We start from the raw sequence: 7,013 nt of genomic DNA, 5'->3' as shown, positions 1-7,013 counted from the left end.
TTACAAATTAAATTTGGGTTCTTGTGATACTTAATGTTAGAATTTAAATGATACGTTTTAATTGTTTGAAACACTTAAAACTTACTAAGCCTCGAAAGCTTACTTCGTTTTATTTTATTTCTTTGTTTTATAGATTGTCAATTTTGGCCACCGACTCGGGGATCATCAGCAGTTCATCATACTATCGATCTTTTTGGTACAGTTATATTTTGGCCTTGGTATGACATGTATAGGTTAGGCCGGTGACGGTTATGTTTTGTATTATAAATATTTTAGCCATACAAAAATGGCGTATAACTTGAATATCAATATCTAATTCAGTTCGATCTCTGTTTATGTTTATTTACTATGCGAATGAGATATTAAAATGTTGATTGATTAAATGGAAAAAAAATTATTGTTTGGCTCGGTAATATCTCATAGCCTAAACCGGCGATCGGACTCGGGCTAGGGGTGTTATATTTTATTGGTATCAGAGCTACGGTTTAGTCGATTCTAGGACTAATGTAGAGTGTTTGAGTCTAGCTATACATGCCATATAGTATTAATGTGATAGTATGATGAATTCTGACAGTTAAAAATGTTCTTTCATATAGTAATGGATCCTGATCCCAATCGAGCGGTAGCTGATGATGTTGAGAGTGTAGCGCCTGCTCCCGCACACGGGACCGCACCGGTGGACTCTCAACCTATTGCTAGCAATCAAAATGACGAGGCTAGACAAGCCTTTTATAATGTGATGAATGATTGGTTTAACCAATACATTCGAACTAATGCGGCTACTCCACAACCCCCATTTCCAACAAATACACCCCCTGCACCAACGATACCCCCTGTAATTGATCAGATGAGGTTGAATAAGCCCCCGATTGACTGAATTCGAAAGCACGGGGCTACTGAATTTAAGGCTACCGACGGTGATGACGCCGAGCAAGCTAAATTTTGGTTGGACAACACTATTTGAGTACTTGATGAATTATCTTGCACACCCGATGAATGCCTAAAGTGTGCTATATCTTTGTTACGTGATTCTGCCTATTATTGGTGGAATACATTGGTTTCGATTGTACCCAGAGAGCGGGTGACGTGGGAGTTCTTCCAAACTGAATTTCGAAAAAAATATATCAGTCAGAGGTTTATCGATCAGAAGCGGAAAGAATTTCTTGAACTTAAACAAGGTTCCATGTCAGTTACTGAATATGAACGGAAGTTCGTCCGACTTAGTAGATATGCTCGGGAATGTGTATCATCTGAGGCTATTATGTGTAAACGCTTTGAAGACGGGTTAAATGAAGATATTAAAATGTTTGTTGGTATTCTAGAAATCAGAGAGTTCGTGGTATTAGTGGAGCGAGCTTGCAAAGCCGAGGAGCTTGGTAATGGAAAAAGGAAAGCTGATGTTGGAACTAGAGAGTTTCATAAAAGATCTTCGGGAAAGTCTATTCAGCAATCATCGAAGAAATTTCGAGATGATTTTGGTCGACCTAAGAACACCACAGGTTTTTCCAAACGAGACCGTGATCAACCTCCTATGAGTACACGAGTCATTTCAGTTGCCAGTGTTGGAAATGATCGAAAGGATAGAACCGAGTGCAAATTTTGTGGGAAGTGGCATTCGGGGAATTTTAGACTTCATAATCACTCCTGTTATAGATGTGGATCACCTGATCACTTCATCAAAGACTGCCCAAAGTTGTCAGAACAAAATGTGAATCAGAGTGGGAAAATGGGTACTGCTACAGCTCGAGGTAGACCATTGAGGAATGCGGGAAATGCTAGTAGCGGTCAAAGAGGATCTAGGGATGCTACAACCAGATCGGAGGCTCGTGCTCCTTCTAGAGCTTATGCTATACGTGCACGCGAGGATGCTTCTTCGCCTGATGTTATTACCGGTACTTTCACTCTCTTTGATACAATTGTGGTTGCATTGATTGACCCTGGTTCTACTCATTCATATGTCTGCGAAACTTTAGCATCCAGTAAGACTCTACTTGTTGAGTCTACTGAGTTCGTGATTCGAGTGTCGAATCCCTTAGGTCGATGTGTACTAGTCGACAAAGTGTGCAGGAAATGTCCTCTAATAATCAGAGGTTCCAGTTTTCCGGCCGATTTGATGCTTTTACCGTTTGATGAATTTGATGTTATCCTCGGTATGGATTGGTTGACCGTACATGATGCGGTTGTGAATTGCAAAAGAAAGACTATTGATTTGAGATGTGCTAATGATGAGATAATACAAGTTGAGTCTACTGGCTTGAACGAGTTAACCGCAATAATATCCTCGATGTTGGCTCTAAAATATGTAAAAAGGGGGTGTGAAGCATATCTTGCATATGTACTTGATAGTAAGGAGTCAGAAAAGAAACTTGAATCGGTGTCAGTGGTTTGCGAGTATTCAGATGTTTTTCCTGAAGAGTTACCGGGATTACCGCCTGTTCGAGAGATAGAGTTTGACATTGAACTTGTACCTGGGACTACACCAATTTCGATAGCTCCGTATCGTATGGCACCATCGGAATTGAGAGAGTTGAAAACTCAGTTGCAATAGTTAACGGATAGAGGTTTCGCCCGACCAAGTTTCTCACCTTGGGGTGCACCAGTATTGTTTGTGAAAAAGAAAGACGGAACCATGAGAATGTGCATTGACTATCGTCAATTAAATAAAGTGACAATAAAGAACAAGTATCCGTTACCGCGTATTGATGATTTGTTTGATCAGCTGAAGGGAGCCTCAGTGTTTTCGAAGATAGATTTGAGATCAGGTTATTATCAGTTGCGAGTTAGAGACTCAGATGTGCCTAAAACCGCTTTCAGAACACGAGTTCTTAGTGATGCCGTTTGGGCTCACTAATGCCCCTGCGGTATTAATGGATTTGATGAATCGAATCTTCAAACAGTATTTGGACCGGTTTGTAGTTGTGTTTATAAACGACATTTTGATCTATTCGCGAGATGAAACCGAACATGCCGAACACCTAAGATTAGTGTTGTAGATTTTACGAGACAAGCAGTTATATGCTAAGTTCAGTAAGTGTGAGTTCTGGTTGAAAGAAGTTAGTTTTTTGGGGCATGTGGTATCCGCATCGGGTATTAGGGTTGATCCAAGTAAAATATCGAGCATACTTGATTGGAAGCCTCCTAGAAATGTTACTGAAGTTTAGAGCTTTTTGGGACTTGCCGGTTACTACAGACGGTTTGTAAAAGGTTTTTCGATGATAGCTACACCGATGACGAAGCTACTTCAGAAAGATGTTAAGTTCGAATGGTCAGAAAAGTGCCAGAAAAGTTTCGACCAACTAAAGACCTATTTGACTGAAGCTCCAATGTTAGTGCAGCCTGAATCTGGTAAATAGTTTGTCATTTACAGCGATGCGTCTTCAAATGGGCTAGGTTGTGTGTTGATGCAAGAAGGCTGAGTTGTAGCTTACGCGTCGAGGCAATTAAAACCACATGAGAAAAACTATCCGACCCATGATCTCGAATTAGCTGCCATCGTATTCACTTTAAAAATCTGGCGACATTACTTGTTCGGAGAGAAGTGTCATGTGTATTCGGATCACAAAAGCCTCAAATATTTGATGACTCAAAGAAATTTGAATCTGCGACAAAGACGTTGGCTTGAATTGTTGAAAGACTACGAGCTTGTCATTGACTATCACCCGGGAAAGGCCAACGTGGTTGCCGATGCTTTAAGTCGTAAATCACTGTTTGCTTTGCGAGCAATGAATGTACACCTGTCCGTGTCATCCGATAATGTCTTAGTGGCAGAATTAAAGGCCAAACCATTATTAATTCATCAAATTCGTGAATCCTAGAAAGTTGACGATGAATTGGTTGCTAAACGAACTGAACGTGTTTCAAATGTGGAGTCAGAGTTTCAAATAGATGATGATGATTGTTTGAGGTTTAGAAGTCGATTGTGCGTCCCAAGAAATTCAGAACTTATTTCGATGATTTTGAATGAGGCTCATAATAGTCGAATGTCAGTTCACCCGGGTAGTACAAAAATGTACAACGATCTGAAACGCCGATTTTTATGGTCCCGTATGAAGCGAGACATTTCTGACTTTGTCTCGAAGTGTTTAATATGTCAACAAGTGAAAGCGAAACATCAAGTGCCTTCAAGATTACTCCAGCCGATCATGATACCCGAATGGAAATGGGATTGTGTCACGATGGATTTTGTATCTGGGTTGCCATTGTCACCAAGTAAGAAAGATGCGATCTGGGTTGTTGTTGATAGATTGACAAAGTCGGCTCATTTTATTCCCGTACGTATGGATTATCCACTTGACAAGTTAGCCAAACTGTATGTTTCTCAGATTGTAAGGTTACACGGAGTACCTGCTTCTATTGTGTCGGATAGAGACCCGAGGTTCACATCGCAATTTTGGAAGAAATTACAAGAAGCATTGGGTACCAAGTTGCATTTTAGCACCGCTTTTCATCCCCAGACCGATGATCAATCCGAGCGGATAATTCAGATACTCGAGGATATGCTGAGATGTTGCATCCTTGAGTTTAGTGGTTCGTGGGAACGGTATTTACCTCTGATTGAATTCGCTTACAACAATAGTTTTCAGTCAAGCATTAAGATGGCACCTTACGAGGCTTTGTATGGTCGTAAGTGCCGTACACCATTGTTTTGGACCGAGCTTAGTGAAAATAAAATCTTTGGGGTTGATTTGATTAAAGATGCTGAGCAGAAAGTAAAAGTAATCCATGAAAGTCTGAAAGCAGCTTCAGATCGTCAGAAGTCGTATGCAGATTTAAAGCGAAAAGACATTGAATATCAGGTTGGAGACAAAGTGTTTCTTAAAGTTTCACCATGGAAAAAGGTGCTCAGGTTTGGCCGTAAAGGCAAATTGAGTCCGAGGTTCATCGGGCCGAATGAAATATCCAAACGAGTTGGGCCGGTCGCATACAGATTGATCTTACCCCCGAGCTTGAAAAGATTCACAACGTCTTTCATGTCTCGATGCTTCGACGTTATAGATCTGATCCATTGCACATAATTAATCCATCAGAGGTTGAAATTCAATCTGATTTGAGTTATGAAGAAGAACCAATTTGTATTCTAGCTCGCGAGGTAAAAGAGTTGCGAAACAAAAAAGTTCCGTTAGTAAAGGTATTATGGCTCAAGCATGGGATCGAAGAAGCTACTTGGGAATCCGAGAACTCTATGAAAGAACGATATCCTAACTTATTCACTGGTAAGATTTTCGGGGATGAAAATTCCTTATGTGGGGGAGAGTTGTGACAGCCCTAATGTGACCCTAGTCGGAAAGTGGTTTCGAGACCACAAAACCGAATCACAAAAATAATTAACCATTATAATCTATGCTTATAATATGTGTAAATGCATGTGTGAAATTTTCATATCTTAATTTTGTCAATTGCATGTGAAATTATTAAATAGGGACTTATGTGAGACATTGTGAAATGTGATAGGTTAATTTTAAATGGTTTATTAATGCATGTTAACATAAAGGTGGACTTGCATGTCAAATTGTCCATTTCTTTGATAGTGGCCGGCCATGATGAGGATTTATGCATATTATAGATATTTTATAATAATTTTAAATTTCAATTAAAGGAATTATAGAATTAAAGGAAATAAAATAATGAGAAGTGGGAGGAGAAACCAAAGTGTTTCATCTTTACTTCTCCATTGCCGAAACTAGAAGAAAGAAAGAAGAAAAACTCTTGTTGAATTTCGGCTAAGGTGTTTTGATACAAAAAGGTATGTTTTATGCCACTCTTGAAAATGTATGCATAATTTGGAGGATTGGTTTAAATTTTACTTGAACCTTGGATTGAAATTAGGTTATTTAGGAGGGTTGAATTTCGGCCTAGGAACTTAAAATTTTTAGTAGAAGTTTTGATGACATTAGATGGATAGTTAGGTTGGATGTGTTAAATTGTTAATTGTTTTAGCTTGAAAGTTAAGGTTAATATGGTTTATGGGATTGCCGAATCTAATTTAGGGAGAAAGAAAAATATATGTATTCGGTTATGCTATTGATTCTTGGGGAAATAATGTTTAATGTATTTTTGTTTATGTTTTATAAAAGCACTAGTAATTGAATTTGAGAAATTTTAACTTGTTGATGGGAGGTGTTGAACGTGATATTCGGATGTGTTTCAAGGAATGACATTAGGGTAGCTAGAGTCTAAGAACTTTCGGTCAAGGACTATTGTGTGAGCAAATTCGGTATAAAATGTTAATTGCATTGTATTTAATGTTTAAAGAATAGGTAGTAGCTAATTAAAGTTAAGAAGGCTAGAATTTCTTTTAAGGGAGGTGTGACCTTAATTTGAACAAAATAGAATCGGCCTTAAGCTTGACTAAATGGTTCGGTTATTATTAGCTTAGAAGAAACCTATATGAAATTGTTGTATTAGGTCATAATATATAATTACATATGAAGGCTAAGTTTAAGTAGTAAGGCCGAATAGGTTATAAATTAATTATAGACGGTTCATATACATAGGAGTATGTATGTATTTGTGTGTGCGGCATTGATGATAAATGGTGAATTGGTAATAATCTACTTGGGACAGCAGTAGTAAGGTGATTTTCGAAAATCACCATAAATTGTAGGAATTGAATTAGAAGTTGAATAAATTATGTAATTAAAGCCTGATGAGTCTAGTTTTCTATAATAGAAACCGTAAAAGTAAAAAAATTAGCGATCATGAAATATTTGAAGTAATGTGGGACAGAGTCAAAATGACTTCTAGATCCCCTGTTCTATCTTTATAAAATCATTATAAAATGTATAAAAATGTTCATAGAATAAATTTTATATGCTTAGACTCCTTAGTGAGTCTAGTTTCAAATGAAATAAACAACAACATATTTTGATTTCTGTACAATGAGAAATTTATTTCGTAGTGAAGAATGGTCAGATTTGCCAAACAGTGAAACAAGGGAAACTTTAGGAAAAATCTGGTATTGATTAACTAGACTAAAAATTATGAAAATTTTATGGATAAAATATAAATGAGTC

Source organism: Gossypium hirsutum, chromosome A10, assembly GCF_007990345.1.
Source record: "Gossypium hirsutum isolate 1008001.06 chromosome A10, Gossypium_hirsutum_v2.1, whole genome shotgun sequence".
Classification (NCBI taxonomy): Eukaryota; Viridiplantae; Streptophyta; class Magnoliopsida; order Malvales; family Malvaceae; genus Gossypium; species Gossypium hirsutum.
This window is presented reverse-complemented; position numbering follows the sequence as displayed.